This window comes from Prenolepis imparis, unplaced genomic scaffold (assembly GCF_030444845.1).
Source record: "Prenolepis imparis isolate NDT839.2.m4 unplaced genomic scaffold, iyPreImpa1.0 SCAF_27, whole genome shotgun sequence".
In the NCBI taxonomy this organism is placed as follows: Eukaryota; Metazoa; Arthropoda; class Insecta; order Hymenoptera; family Formicidae; genus Prenolepis; species Prenolepis imparis.
The window spans coordinates 298,700-315,745 of record NW_028141185.1 but is presented as its reverse complement, the minus strand read 5'-3'; positions in this window follow the sequence as shown (position 1 = coordinate 315,745).

Here is a 17,046-nt window from a genome sequence, read left to right as displayed (position 1 = left end):
TCGATAAAGAAGAAATTAATGACACAAAAACAGAGCGGAAATACACGGAAGAGGAGAAACGCCGCATACTATATGAGTATCACGACGCACCCCTAGGAGGACATCAAGGGACCGAACGCACCATTAACAGAATCCGGTTACTACACAACTGGAAAGGACTGACTAAGGACGTAGAAAACTATGTAGCAAAATGTAAACTCTGCCAAAAAAATAAACTTTCGCGAAAAAACAAAGCACCGCTGGTAATAACAGATACCGCAAGCAAACCATTCAAAAAATGCGCTTTAGACATCGTAGGACCCCTAACGATCTCTGGTAATGGGAATAAATATGTACTTACCTTCCAAGATAATCTAACTAAATTTAGTAAAGCGATTCCGATAACTAATCAAGAAGCCGCAACAATTGCACGGGAATTCGTAACAAAAATTATCTTCGAACATGGTATCCAAGAAAAGGTCTTAACCGACCAGGGTACAAACTTCCTTAGCGAAATGTTCAAGGACGTCTGTAAATTACTAACTTAAGAAAAATTGAGAAAATTTAGACAACTGCATACCATCCAGAAAGCAACGGAGCCTTGGAACGATCACACCGTACCTTAGCAGAATACCTCACCCGTACCTTAGCAGAATATCTTCGCCACTACATTAATGCTGAACAAACAGACTGGGATGAATGGACATCATACGCAATGTTTGCATATAACACCACACCGCATACAGCCACGGGGTTCACGCCGTTCGAACTACTTTACGGGCATCAAGCAACCCTACCTACGGCATTATCGCAACCCCCGAAGCCGACATATACATACGATGACTACGCGCAAGAATTGAAAGAAAAATTACGCGCCGCCCAGCAAATCGCAAAGGAACACTTAAAAAACGAAAAGGTGAAAGCAAAGGATAACTACGACAAAAAATCGAAGAATACCACGTTCAAGGTAAGAGAAAAAGTACTATTACACAACGAAACCGTCCGCAGGGGTCGATCCAAAAAACTCGATGCATTATGGACCGGATCGTACACAATCATTGACAAAATCTCCGATGTCAATTATAATATTAAAGTAGGACGAAAGATAATAAATACACATGCCCGTTTAAAAGCGTTCATAGAACATTAAGAAAGAAAAATTTCGGCACATCTATTTCCATTCCAGAGCGCTAATGACATGGAAGATGCAGCCTACTACCGCAAGAAAGGACCTAGAAGAGGAATACGAGGTAGAACAATTTAATCGAGAGCCAGGGATATACTTCGAAAAAATCGGTTATCTACATCAAGTAGAATCCACCTGGAAGTTAATAATTAATATAGACCTAGGAACCTTAAATAAAAGATTCCACGATTTACAAAATTATATTGATCACGGACACCTCCTACACAAGATACAAAATAAAAAAAGCTGTCAAATCCAAAAAACGATTATCGAAACGGAGAATGATAAATTAACACACCTCTTAAAACGAGTAAACACCATATACAGGACACCGACAAACAAACGAAGATGACTACTCGACGGGATCGGGTCACTAGCAAAAACACTCTTCGGAACCATGGATGCCAATGACGACAAGGTCATCAAGGAACAACTACTCCTCTTACAAAATCAAGAGCAAACACTGCATCACACGATGAAAACTCAAGTAAAAATTTTAAACACAACAATTGCCCACATCGATAATCTGGAAAAAACAACACAATACAACGAACAACTACTACTCAATTTCACCACCAAAATCCAAAAACAGATGGCAAATCAAGTACAACGAGAAGAAATACACGAATACTTCTCCATAGTTAATGCCATAATAACGGATTTGATGAGAACGCGTCATCGAACACTTAATGGCAGTAAAAACAGGAAGGATACATCCGAGGTTAATTCCGTTAGATCAAATCATAGAAAGTCTCAAGGAAGCCACGTCACAAGTGCCCCAAGGACTATTCTTCCCCTTCGGAATCTCCGAAGACAATTCTCTCATGAAAAATTCGTAACCGTTAGCGCATATTTTAATAACCCTTACGTACACACTATTTTGCGCTTCCCACTAATTTCGCATCCTAGATATAACATAGTGAAGGCTATCCCCCTACCGAGTTATAGCCACGGGAATTTATTTACCTTCGCAGAAATAAACCAACCGATAGTAGCCATTGATAACGAAAATCAAACCTATCTAACAATAACGCAAAGTAATTTAGAAAAATGTGTTAATGTAGACAATCACTATATATGCGAACAAAATAGGCCCATCTATCACATAAACGACAATGTGATCTGCGAAATTCAAGCATACACACACACCCCCCCCCAGGGCAAAAGTTATGCGACATACGATATATACATTCCAATCATACCATATGGATTGAGCTGACTAACCAGCACTCATGGTTGTACTCCACACTTACCGAGCAGCCGATAACCATAAACTGCCAACACCATGAAGAATATAGGACAACCATCGCGGGGACAGGACGAATCACACTAGGCAACACTTGTAAATTAGTAACAGCCGACATGATTGTAAAAACTTCGGGAACCATAGACGGCACATATCTCCAAGCGTACTTACCAGAATATAATATCTCAAGGTTAAAAATCGAAATACCAGCGAACCTGAATACAATACAGTTAAAGAAAATAATTCAGAACCCTACCGAACTAAAGGATTTAAGCTCGAGACTACAAGATCTAACAGAAGATCTAGACAACGTCAGCGTCAATCCGTTTTTAAAAAAACAAGTTATATATCCAATATCAGGTGATACAGCCATTCTTATTATAAGTACAATAGCCATAATATTGTACCGAAGAAATAGAAGACAAAACCATCACGTGAAGAATAGGGAAAAGGAAAACTCGATCCGTTTTCTTTTTTCCGCGGGGGAAGAGTGTTGTAACCGTAAACACTATGACCCAACCACGACCTAAAAACCCACAAAAGAGAACGCAGAATCAGCATTTCAAAAGATATAGCGCGCGCCTCGAAATCAAAAACGCAACCGATTGCATACACGCGTTAAGACATCGCGACACATTCCAGATCGTAAAACGCAGACGATGCAAAACCGATTGCATACAGGCGACACATTAACCGAAAAACAAAACCTACTTTCGGGTAATATAAGCGCGCCTGATTAACTCCTCGGGGCCGTATTCCGAACCGAGGGCGACAAGTAATTACAGCTAATCTATTGTGAGGACGCGCTGCGATTCGACATACCAAAGAATTGTACACGTGAGTTGGAATAAACTCTTCTCTTGTGACCAAAGTGTTCTTTTCACCACCCTCGATACTCGGAGTCCTAACTCCTAAGACTAACGGACCCCTCAAAGTATCCTACAAATCCCGTTGTACCCTGAGAGGCACAACAGCATGTCGGGGTCTGGGGAATTCTTTAATCGCGAGCAACTTAGACGGATCTGGTTTTACTCCCTCGTCACTGATTATGTGACCTAGGTATCCGACCTCTTTACGTAGGAACTCGCATTTATCTGGTTGGAGATTTAGGTTAGCCCTACGCAATCTTTCGGCCAGTTTGTTGAATTTGATTTCGTGTTCGCGTAATGAGCTCGCGTACAATACTATGTCATCGAGATATACAAAAAGTTCAGTTCCCTGTAGTCCGCATAGAACCTGGTCCATGAGTCGCTGAAACGTCGCTGGGGCATTCTTTAAACCGAATGGCATTCGTTTAAATTCGTAATGCCCATGAGGTGTTGAAAAAGCCGTCTTTTGCGCGTGCGACTCATGCATCGGGATTTGGTGGAACTGGATGCGAGGTCAAACGCTGAAGTATTTTGCGCTCCCTAACTGGTCGAGGATTTCTGTTATATTTGGTAGCGGGTACGCGTCGCCTATTGTTTTTTCGTTTAACGCTCGATAGTCGACGACCATTCTCCAACGCTTGTTTCCCTTTGAATCGGGCTTTTTAGGGACGATCCACAGGGGCGAATTGTAGGGAGACTCAGGGGTTTTATTACGTCGTTGTCTAATAATTCTCTAACCTGTTTGTTTATCTCGTCCTTGTGGATAGGCGGGAATCGGTACTGTTTAGTGTGGATTGGTTGGTCGTCGGTTGTTGGGATTTTGTGAGACATTTTGTCTGTGTAACCTAACATCTCGTTCGATAGACGGAATAGATCGTTATGTGTTCGTATCAAGTCGGTAACGTGTGTTAACTCTTCTTCATTTAGGTGTTCTAATCGGAGAAGCTCTCGGACGGCAGTGGCTCGATCTTGAGTATGTTCGTCTGTTGCGAGAGGGGATATAGTAAACCTTGCTCTTTCCGGTTGGAATATCGTTTTCGCGTTCGGCGGAAATTTGGTCGATCTCTTGTAGATCTATCGTCGGGACTACTAATTCGCGGTCAGTGTCGCTAGCGTTAATAATGTGAAAGTATGCTTTCCCATTTCGATTAGTGACTATCGCTTCCCCGAGGAATACGTTCTCGCAGACGCTGAGACGCGGAATGTACCCTACTGCGATGTCGAGATTTTTTATATTGACATAGAATGTCGAGCGCGATCTGGCAGGCACTACCACGGTTTCGCGTTGGGAAAAAGGAATTCGAATATTTTGCCAGTGTACTGACCGATCTCTAAAATCGATACTACTAGCATCTCGAAGAAAATCGGATCCTAGGATTCCTTCTTGAGAAATTGGAAAATTGTTTGACACCGTGTGGACGTAGAGGGGATGTCCCATGTAAAGAACTTCGGCGGACCCGAGGGTTTTTATTTTTCCGTCTGTTATACCGCTAAGGTACAACGTGTCGTGTTGTTGAATTTTCGTCTCGGGATGTAAGTTTCGGATTTTAATTAGATTAGGGGCGGCCCCTGTATCTATCATGAATGTTGTTTCGTGTAAAAGCCCGTCAGCGACTAACGCGACGGTGGGCGCGTGCGAATGCCCTTGCAGATTTAGAGTTGCGATTCTGGCTTCTCGGTATTCGTCCCTTCGACTAAATTTACCGGGCGGGTCGTTTGAGGGGGAGCCCCTTGGTGAGGTGTACCCGACCTTCCCGCGGGGCTCAGCGCGTTAACCGACTCGTTCCTTTGTAAGTTGTTATTATACTCGCGTTTCCGGCATTCTTCGATTTCGTAGCCGCTGTTCTTGCAGTAACGGCACCATTTGTTGGGACGGTCGTTATGGCGAATAGGAGCGTTCGTATTAACATTCGTGTTATTATACGTTTGTCGTCTATCGTTGTATGTTGGGCGCTCCTCTCTCTCTCGCGTTACGGGGGGTCTGACTGGATTGCTACGTAGCGTATTATTCGGGTAGCGATCGCGAAAATAAGTTTCGTTGCGGGGTGCTGTCTGGGGATATATTCGACGAGTGTGTTCGTTACGCGGCGGTTCTGGTTCGCGGCGATCACGCGTCTTATATCGGTCTCGATCCAGCTCTTCTCTTTTTGCGAGCTCTTTTGCCTTAGCAAATGCCTCGGATGGGACGGAGTAGAGGCGTCTATAGTAGTAATACTATGAGAGTTCTAACCCAGGTCCTCTGAGGGGGGTGCGGGGCGCGGGGGGTTCTCCGAGACGAGGGGTATGACGTCACGCGGGGTGGGGGTATCTCGTAGGCGCGGGGGTTGACGTCACGCGGGTGGAGGGGGATGTTTCGACAAAGGAGGGGGAGTTTTCTGAGTGCAATATTTGTAGATGGTATCTTTACGACTTTTTTATGAGGGGTCTTAGACATTTTCCCCAAAAAGGTATAGAACAAGCGCCAATGATTGACAATTTTGTACCCTCGTTAATATAATTTTATTACGGAAGCGCCGATGTCCGGCTGCTCGTCAACGGAGCGTTCTAGAGTTCATTAAAACTATGTTTTTCATTTTATGGACATTTTATCATTAGGAAAGGAATGAAGATTTTAGGGCCGACGCTGCGACGAACATGTCTAAACGTTAGGTGCAAAAGCGTTGACGTTCGGCAGCTTTGTACCCTCGCGGAAAATCTCCCATAAAAACGAGAGCGAAACATTTTTCTTAATATTTTTTAAGGAAGAATGCAACGTATCGGCGCCAACGTTCGGCAGCTTGTGTCCTTACTCCTCTATCCATAAAACCGATATCTCGGGAAACTATCTTTTGAGATACGCCAAATGTTAGAAAAGGAGATAGAATTAGGTGAAATATATATAAGGAGGATGAGAGCGCGTCAAACCATAGTACGATTTGAAAGCGCATAGATGCAGCGGTGAAAAAAGTTTAGTGGTTACTTTCTTGTATTAGAAGTGTTAGTGGTATAATAGTGAATAAAAGAAATAATGGAAAACATCGAGCAGAACGAACGCGACCTGTTGGAGCGGTCCCATCAAATCACCACCTTGGGCGAATATTTTGAATGGGCGCTGCGCTGCGAGGACTTTATCAAACTGCTCGAAGAACGCAGTCGTGTCAAGCGTCCGCGACTCTCCATTGGATATAGACAATCTTTGGTTGCTAGAATAGCGCGACTCGAGGGTGTAAAGACTCGATTGCAGAGACAGTTTATACCCAGTGGTGGTAATTACAGTGGCGGTAATTACAGTGGCGATAATAACACGGGAAGACTCGTTTGGCGAGAGATCGATACCGCGTTCGAAAATCGGATACTGACAGGTGCGGTGATTAACGCAGACTATATCGAACCGCGACAATTTTTGGAAGACGCTAGTAGTGTAGTACTCGAGCAAGTGCAAGATGTTATAAAAATACACAACTGTGCAAAAGTAAATACCGTGTTCAACGGTGAGTTTGTGACAGGTGATAAGCGCTCCAACAAAAGCATTAACACGCGAAATTATGAACTCTTTCGCACGTCCGATTTACACGAGTGGTATGAGCGGCATGTCATCGAATCCACATTGGCGTCTCTCGAAGAGTTTCAGGAACGTGATAGCGGATGGGCATTGTCACGAATCCTTGATCTTACGGTCAACGTCAACAAGTGCAATCCTATGCGCGCGGGGTGTTATCTAAACTTACCGCGAGAAATTATGACGAAGAGAGCAGTGGTGAACGTGCGATCAACGGAAAATGCATGTTTCGCGTGGTCAGTGGTGGCCGCTCTGTACCCCGCAGAAAGACATGTGGAACGAGAATTTTCATATCCCCATTACACGACAGTGTTAAATCTTCAGGACATTGAGTTTCCGATGACGTTAAATCAAATTAAAAAGTTTGAACTGGCAAATAACATCTCAATCAACGTCTACGGCATTGAGAGGAAGAAGGAATTATCTATTCTTCCGATACAGCTCACCGATCGGAAGAGAGAAAAACATGTAAATATGCTGTATGTGGAGGAGGACGACAGCGTTGGACATTTCGCGTATATAAAAAATCTATCCCGGCTTGTCAGCACGCAACTGAGCAAACACAATGGTCAAAAATATATCTGCGATCGGTATGTATATTTATTGCAAACTATATAATAATTGTAAATAAAATTGTAAATAAAATTGTAATTTTTTTTCTTTCACAGATGCTTGCACTTCTTTAATTTGAGCGAAAAATTGGAGGCTCACATTGCGGACTGTCGAGAAATGAACGACTGCGCTATCCGATTACCAAGCGATAAAGACAAGTGGCTCGACTTCAACAACTACAACAGAAAGGAGCGACTTCCCTTCGTAGTGTACGCCGACTTGGAGTGTGTGCTGAAGAAGACGCCGGAACATGCGTCATACTCCCAACATCACGAGGTATTTAGCGTTGGGTATTACGTGCAATGTTCGTACGACAACTCGTTATCCGCGTATAATTCTCGCCGTAGTATCGATTTCATGGTTCGCCGAAGAACTTAAAAATTTAGCGCATCGCGTAAAGGGTATTTTGTCTGATAATGTCCACATGACAAAATTAACGCAAGATGAATGGGAAAAATTTCATAGCGCCACGCATTGTCATATATGCGAGAAACCGTTTGCGCCGGATGATACACGCGTACGCGATCATTGTCATCTGACCGGGCGATACAGGGGTCCCGCGCACTCAAACTGTAATCTAAACTACAAAGACTCTTATGTCATTCCTGTAGTTTTCCATAATCTATCCGGCTATGACGCACATTTTATCATAAAAGAAATAGCTACCGCGTATGAAGGACGCGTAGATGTGCTTCCAATAACAAAAGAAAAATTACATTTCATTTACGAAGACCGTCAATAGTACCGACGACGATAAAGATCGGAAAGCTTGCATGAAATTACGATTCATCGATTCATACAAATTTCTCAATGCTAGTCTTGACAAATTGGCATCTATTTTGAATAAGGATAAGTTAAAAATTTTGCGTTCCAATTTTTCCGCATTATTCGCTAACAATTTTGAATTATTAACGCGAAAAGGTGTCTTTCCGTACGAGTACATTGACTACGTGGACAGGCTGCAGGACACGCGTTTACCACCACGCGAATCGTTTTACAATTCTTTAACCAGTGACACTGTATCCGAGAGCGACTACGCACACGCCGTCAACGTGTGGCAGCAGTTCTCCATTCAAACCTTGGGTGAATACAGCGATCTGTACTTAAAAACTGACGTCTTGTGGTTGGCAGATATATTTGAAAACTTTCGCGACATTTGCATCGCGAGTTACGGACTCGACCCTACGTATTATTATACTCTTCCCTGGTATACATGGGATGCTTGTGCCATGTTAAAACATACAAATATAACATTCGAATTGCTTCGACGATATATCTAATTTTGACATCTCGTCAATAGCGCTCGATTCCTACAGGCTATATCCTCGAAGTAGATTTAGAATATCCGCAACATCTTCACGACATGCACACTGACCTACCGTTTTGCCCGACACGTGACAAACCGCCCGGGAAGATAAGCTTCTCGCAACGCTATATGATAAGAAGCGTTACGTCATACACTATCGCAACCTGCACCAGTGCACGCGTCACGGCCTTCGCGTTACAAAAATACATCGCGTATTACAATTCACTCAATCCGCATGGCTCCGCGATTACATTGAACTAAATACAAAATTTAGAACACAAGCGAAAAATGATTTTGAGAAAAATTTGTACAAATTGATGAACAACGCGGTATTTGGCAACACGATGGAAAATGTGCGTAATCATGTAGATGTAAAATTATTGACAAAGTGGGACGGACGATACGGTGCAGAGGCGATGATAGCGAAACCAAATTTCCATAGCAGGAGCGTCTTTTCAGAAAATTTAATTGCCGTAGAATTACGTAAACTAGAAGTAAAATTTAACAAACCAATCTATGTTGGTATGTGTATACTCGACATATCGAAAGTGTGTCTGTACGAATTTCATCACGAGTCACCGCTCTATCGTGACAGATGTCGGGTAATGTACACCGATACAGATAGTTTAATATATCATATTAAATGCGAAGACGTGTATGAAAATATGAAACGCGATATCGCTAGATTCGATACGAGCGATTATCCAATTGACAACGCGTATGGTATACCGCTTGTGATAAAAAGGTGCCAGGTCTAATGAAAGATAAAAATAACGGTACGATAATGACTGAATTTGTAGGACTTAGAGCAAAAATGTACGCTTTGCGAGTAGATGGTAAGAAAGATACACAAAAGGTTAAAGGTGTCAAAAGTAACGTTGTCGCGAGAACGATAACATTCGACGATTATACGCGGTGCCTGAATGAAGAGATTGAAATGACACGTAGTCAGTCATGTATTAGATCGAAATTGCATGAAGTATACACCATTCGCGAGACGAAAATTGCTCTAAGTCCGTACGACGATAAGCGGTATATCATACCTGATTCGACCGACACATTACCATGGGGACATTACCAGATACCCTTATAAAATGTAATGTAATATAATGTATGTGTGATATAATGTTATGTAACATATGTATATGTATTTCATATAGTAACGGAAAAGATGTATTAATAAAGATCTTATATATTTTTATATGTTGTACATATTATATATTTTTTAATTTTTGAGTAATTAATAAATACAATTTGTATGAATTAAATTGCATTGTCCTTATGTATCCAAGAGTTGTGCGAATTGTCAAATCCCAGCCATTTTACGTAAACCTCGTCACCCCTCCTGCGCAGTACTTTCTCCACGAGATATACGTCCGGATAATTCGCGCTATGCAACTCGTGCTCGTAAAACGCTCCAGCGACAGATGTTTTGCGATAGTCCTCGAGTAGATAGGTTACGGGATTAGTACGCTGCACTTTAACAATTTTAAATACTTCGGTTGTCCAATTTGGTGTGTAACCCTTCTCAAAAAGTTTCTTGTACTTGCTAACGCGTACCGGGTCACCTACTTTGAACTTTGCCGGAGCGGCAATCTTTATGTTACTATATACTGTTTTTAAAAGTTTATCAGCGATCGCGGGGGTGACGTCGGCGTGTCGCATGCCGATCGTTCGATGCTTGCGCGCGTTGTAATCCGATACGAGTTCCGCCAACGCGTCGATCCACTTGTAAGTTCCGTTCAGCGTAAACATCTTCCACATGTCGTTCTTCAGCGTGCGATTGAATCGCTCCACAACCGATGCCTTCAATACCGAATATGTAGAATAGTGATTGATGTTATGTTTCCGTATAAGCCGTTGCACGTCGGCGTTATAAAATTCTTTCCCCATATCGGTTTGCATGTTTCTCTGGCATCTCTTGCTATCTCGAATTATCTCGGCGATAGCGTCAGCCGTCTCGCTTCCACCTTTACTCTTGAGTGGTATGGCCCACGCGTACTTGCTCAACACATCGATGACGGTGAGTATGTAGTGATAACCTTTGTTGAAACGAGAATACGGACGCATCTCGACGATGTCGGCTTGCCACAAATCATCGTATCCCCGCACTATGACGTGTCTTCGGGGAAAATGTTTTTTCGCCGGCGCGTGCAGTTCGTTTACCAACTGCCGTCTCTCCAAACTATGTTGTTTCATCGCTTCGTCGGCTTTTCTCGATCGCCGTTTGTCGCTGCTTGTTTTAACGCTCATTTCCGTTCTTGACCCGTTCTTGAGCCGTTCGTAGCCGTTTCTGACCCGTTCTTGAACCGTTCTTGACCCGTTCTTGAGCCGTTCTTGAGCCGTTCTTGCGTTGTTTACTTCCGTTCTTGACCCATTCGAAAATCGTTCTTGATTCGTTCGCAGCCTTGTTCACAGTCGTTTCTAACCCGTTCGTAGCCTCTCCTGACCCGTTCGCAGCCGTTACTGACCCGTTCGCAGCCCTGCTTGAGTTGTTTGTAGCCTTGTATGTAGTCTTTAATGACTTGTTCGTAGCCTCGTTCGCAACCCTGCTTGAGTTGTTCGTACCCTCGTTCGCAGCTGTTGCTAGGCCGTTTACTACCACTACCACTCATTGTAGTTAGATAGCAGTTCGATAATCCTTCGTAGCCGTTCGATAATTGTTCGTAGCCGTTCGATAATTGTTCGTAGCCGTTCGATAACCGTTCGATAGCCGCTCCTAACCCGTTCACTGCTGCTCATTCAGGTTGATAGCCGTTTCTGAGTTAGCGTTAGCCGCGCATTGAGGTTCGTTTATCACAATCTGTATTGCCCGCACATCCTTCTCGAACGAAGTCAGCTTCTCATCTGATTCTTTCTGTTGATTCATCAATCTTTTAACGCAGGATTCCACATACAGTTTGTTGACGGCATCAGTGTCAGCTTCAGGTTGCATCATAGTCTGTAGCGACACGACACAGAGCGTTTCCGCGCACGTAACTTTTCACCAATCTATCCCAATGATCGCTTGTGCCGGTTGCATCATTTCTTGGTTCGAATAATCCAAATTTGTTGATAGGCATTTTTTTCCCCCGATACGAGTGACGCTGATCGACTGATTAGATTTGTCGAGACACCATTCAATTTATAATAATGCCTGCTTCGCGAAATTCCTCGATGATCGACAGGATCTCATTGTCGTGAGCGTTGTGGCCAGCTCGGCGCGAAGCGTCCAGCAATCGTACCCGATCCACTAGCTCGTTGGGGTCATCCCAGTGTATGTAATCGATTTTATTGTCGGTTAGTGCCATCGCGTGAGGCATGAATACTCTCTTTCCAGATTTTTTCTTTTCAATCGATATCAATGGTGCGATTATATGTTTGTACTTGTATCCCCTGTGGTTTCGTAATTGGCCTTGTGTGTCATAATTGCGTTTATGCGCGTTCGTCGCCAATAATATGCTCTTGTATTTATACATCCTCCGTGTAAATGTCATCATCGGGAATTCTCTTGAAGATCAATTCGTATAATCCTGGTGTACTTCACTTCGTCTATAATTATAGAGTCATATTTGTCAATGTCGAATCGTTTGTTACCGAGACGCATTTCATCCTTATCGAAATAGACACCGTACACGTGATCGATTTTCCTTTCTTTGTCGCCACCGAGGAGAGTGCTCATGTACGAGTACTCTTGTCCCAGTGGTCCCAAGTGCTTTCGCAACATTTCTCGACCTTCCAGCGTTTGTAATGTGTTTCGAACAAACGATGTTTCGAGCGTGCTGCCCGAGGTTTCGAAAACATTTTCGTTTGCGAGTGTTTCGGGTATCATAGGTTGTACGATTCTCGTTGTCGCGAACGGTGTAGAGCTTATCATCGGTTCATCCAATAAAGCATTCGATGTACGCGGTGTCGATGAGCGATTCGGGTTTGACCGTTTCCTCTTTTTCGGTGTCGCATCATCCTTCTCCTCTTCCAACTCCTCCTCCTCCTCCTCCTTGTACCGCTTGATGGGTAAGATTTTAATCTTTGCGGTAATTTCCGGCTCGTTATTCACCGCGATCGAGTTGTCGACAATCTTTTGTAGCGGCTCAATAATAGGTCTAAAATGGGTCTTGATCGCGATATCGTCATCGATCTTACCGGTCTTCAAAGCGCGATGTTTCTTGCGGATTGCTTCACTCGTTTTCGCAATCTCCTTCGCTATCTTTTCACGTTCGCGAATATTATCGTTCTCAACCATGTCGGTAGAGTGTCGAACGCTCGTGTTTCACCTCTCTCGACAGAACATCGGCAACGACTAATTGTTTTGCGGTATCGCGAACACGTTAAATCCGTTTCTGTATCGGCCGTTCGTAAGCGAGCTATCCTTATCTATCACTAGAAATCCATACTTTTGCTGCCAACAAGTACGACATAATTCACTGAAATCCTCATATGACATGTCGGTATTCACGTGATCGTTGTACACATGTTTCAAGTTGGTACCGTCCTGTTTAAACAAGATTAGCAGGTTTGCGTTGTCGCGTATAAGATGTTTCGGTATTCTTGCGTATGTCTGACAGAGATAGAAGCAGTCGACGTTCGAGTGGCGTCCCATTGAAAAGTACTCTCTTATCGTATTTTGTTTGTCACACGCCACGTCATCGAAAACGAAAATCGAGTTTGGACATGCTTCGCTCGGTGGAATGACGTCACTGTTATTGGAGAATGTAAAATAGCCGATTTCATCGATCGACGTCAACAAATTCTCCAGATACCGATATTTTAGCTGTTGCAGCGATTTTGAGTACACGTACACGTTTTCAAAGCGGACGCCGTGCGGGCTTTCTATCAAACTAATCAACACGTTAGTTTTACCGCAATTCGAGGGGCCGCAAACGATCGCGCGTATAGTAGTCGGCAGTATCGTACCGTGTCTACGCATCTCCGCGTTGTCCCCCATCGATCGTAATCTGGCGTCGTAATTCGTCACGCACATCGCGAAAGGTTGTCGCACGAAATTCATGTTCACACTCCTGATTGGATCGAACGTCTGCCTATTTATAGCTGCGCGGAACCGCGAATTGCTCAGTAACGAAAAAATGTTTGTCTTGCTATCAAGTCCTTACGATATTTGTAATTTGAGCGCCGAACAGCTACAATTTGTGTCGAAAACAGTTTTATTGCGAATGTGCGGCAATTACGTTCACTGCGTGTGGGACAAGCTTCCGGAACATATAAAGGCGGATTTGGAGATTCAAACTTATCGCCGCTGTTTCGAATTGTATATTAAGACAATTGTTTTTTGAAATGATTTTAATTTTTCTCGAGAGATTATACTCTCTCCATGATTGATGAATATTTAACTCTAAATAATAATCCGCGTATATCGCAATAAAGTATTTTTTATCTCATGCAACTTATATACATATATGAATGACGACAGGTATAAATAAATTAATTTCAAAAAATTTTGATACAAAATAAAATTAATCTAGATGAAAAGTACACAGTTGAAAAATTTGTGTTAAATTTAACAAATATCACCTGTCCCAATATCAACGGTCCACAGAAATTTTTGTGTTAATTTAACATAATACGGATATGTTAAATGGTGACACGAATATTGTGTTAATAGATTAGATTAGATTAGAAACGTTTATTGCTGCCCCACTTGAGGATTGCAAGGCGCTTTTTCACTTAAGGAGCGGTCCCAAACCTTTACACAAACTTTACTTCCACTTATAATCTATCCTTAACCTATGACTTAGCCTATACAAAAAACAAAACGCCACGCCACTCCGCCTTACTCTCGCCCTATCTCTTCGCACCATTTACCTCTCTTTCATCTCTCTCTTTACGCTCTAACTACCCCTCCACACACACTCTCACCCTCCCCCTCCTATCTTACGCAATCTTATTACTAGCTTACTCTAATGTTGGACCTCCGCTTCCGGCTACTTCCGCCTTCCCTCCTCCACTTTCTCTCTCTCACTCTCTCCCTCTCCCCCTCTCCCCTCACCGCCTTCCCCCTCTCGCTTCCTCCACACGTCCACACTACCGCATCGAAAAGCCATACTCTCCTCCCCCAATTACCCCCAAATCTCCTCTTTCCTATCCCCCATACTTGCCCCAATACTGCTGCCCCCCTCCTCATCCTCTCCCGCACCTGTCCATCCTGCCCCCCATTCCTTTGTACTACATATAGCCTAAATACTTGTACTCCTTTACCTCCTCCAACTTCTTTCTCTTTCAATACCAACTAGCTTTCTTCAGCCTCCCTCCCCCCTTCCTGCACCTCATCACCTTCGACTTGCTCTCATTCAACTTCAATCCCTTCCCCTCCAAATATCTACCTAATCTTTCCATCCTCTCCCAACCTCACTCCTCCCCATCTCCCTTTCCTCATCTCCTCCTCCAAGTCCGCCATCATCATATTAAACAGCAGCGGACTCAGAGGACACCCCTGCCTCACTCCCCTCCCTGTCCAGAACTTTTCTCCCCTCTCTTCCAGTATTCAATCCCTCACACCATTCTCTAATCCACCCTTCCCCCTTCCATATCCTATTACATAATTCCCACACCCTTCTAGCCCCTCTCCGCCATATTTCCACACTTCTCCTGGTATTCCATCCACTCCCACCGCCTTCCCATCTTTTATCCTTCCTATCGCCCTCCTAATTTCTCCCCTCTCCATCTGATCTTCCTGATCTTCCACCTTCTCCCTTATCCTCCTGCTTCCTCCCAACACCACTCTTGACTCCACCTCCCCTAATAAATCCCTAAAATAACTGTTCCATTCTTCCATCTCAATCCCTTCTCCCCCCTCCTTTCCCCCTTCTCCTCTCTTTCCTAATTACCTCCCATACCTGTCCCTCCGTCCTCGCTTCCACTGCCCTCCTAGTCCATTCTTCATTCTCCTCCTCTTTCTTCTTCCTACATAATCCCTTGTACTCCTTCTTTCTTCTCTTATTCTTTTCCTCTCTAATTCCTTTCCCTCCCCCCCTTTTCTCTTCCATCTTTTCAACTCCTTTGCCACCTCCCCCTTATCTTTTCTGCACTCCTCATCAAACCACCCTCCCCTTTTTCTTCTCTCCTCCCTACTTTCCCCCCCATTTCCCTTACTTAGCACTTCCTGTATTTTTCTTTCCATCCTCCCCCACTCCACCTCTACCCCTCTCTCTTCTTGTTCATCTCCCTGCCTCTCCCCTATCACTCCTAACCTCTCCCTGAATTCCTTCTTCCCCTCTCCCGACCAGTTCCACCTCTTTCCTTACCACTACCGGCATGTGGTCCGAGTCAATCCTATCTCCTATCTCTACCCTCATAATTTCCTCCCTCACCTCCTCCTTCACAATCACATAATCAATGACTGATCTCCCATTCGGCCCCATGTACGTCCAGCTCCCCTCCTCATCTCCTGCTACCCCTCCATTCACAATTGCCCACCCTATCTCCTCTAATCTTCTCACTAACAATTTCCCTTCCCCATTCACCTTTGCATCCTTCGACCTTCTTTCCTTTCCCTCCTCTTCTCCCCCCCCTATCCTTACCCTTCCCCCCAATTCTCCTGTTCTAGCATTAAAATCCTCCCCTATTATCGTTCTAATCCCACCTCCCTCCTCCTCCGTCCACTCCCTCATCTCTCCTAATTTCTCTTCTAAATCCCCATTTACGTTCACATCCACCAATCTCCATCTCTCCCCCTTTTTCCTTATCATCACCTCCATCATTCCTTCCTTCTCCGCCCACCCTTTTCTTCTATTCCTAACCCTTTTCTTACCCCTACTACTATTCCCCCCATTGCCCTTCCTTTCCTATTTTTCTTCCTCGCATATTGCACCTCCCACTTAAATCCCACAGGTAACCTCCCTCTTATCTTCTCCCACCCTTTTTCATCTACCCATGTTTCTAACAAGAACATTACGTCCCTTTCCCTTATCTCCTCTCTTATTTCTTCCTGTCCTCTTATTCCCTCCTTAATCTCCTCTTTAATTTCTCTTCTTATCTCTCTCATCTCTCTGATTATTTCCTCCTTCCATTCCCTCCCCATCTCTCTTATGTTCTCCCCCATCCCTCCTGCCTCCTCTCTCCTTCCTGTCTCTGGCGATCTTATCACCTTTTTACTTTTCCTAAATAACCACTGTATGTCCCCTTTCTCCTCCATCTCTTTTCTCAATCCCATATCCTCTAATTCATCCCTTTTCCTTTTTAAAACCTCTTCCGGCGTCCCCGTGCTAGCCCTTCTCTCCCTCTTCTCAACATTCTTTATTCTTTGCACCTCATCCATTTCCCTTCTATACTTCTCTTACTCTATGTCTAGTGACTTTTCTCGCGCCACCTACCTTT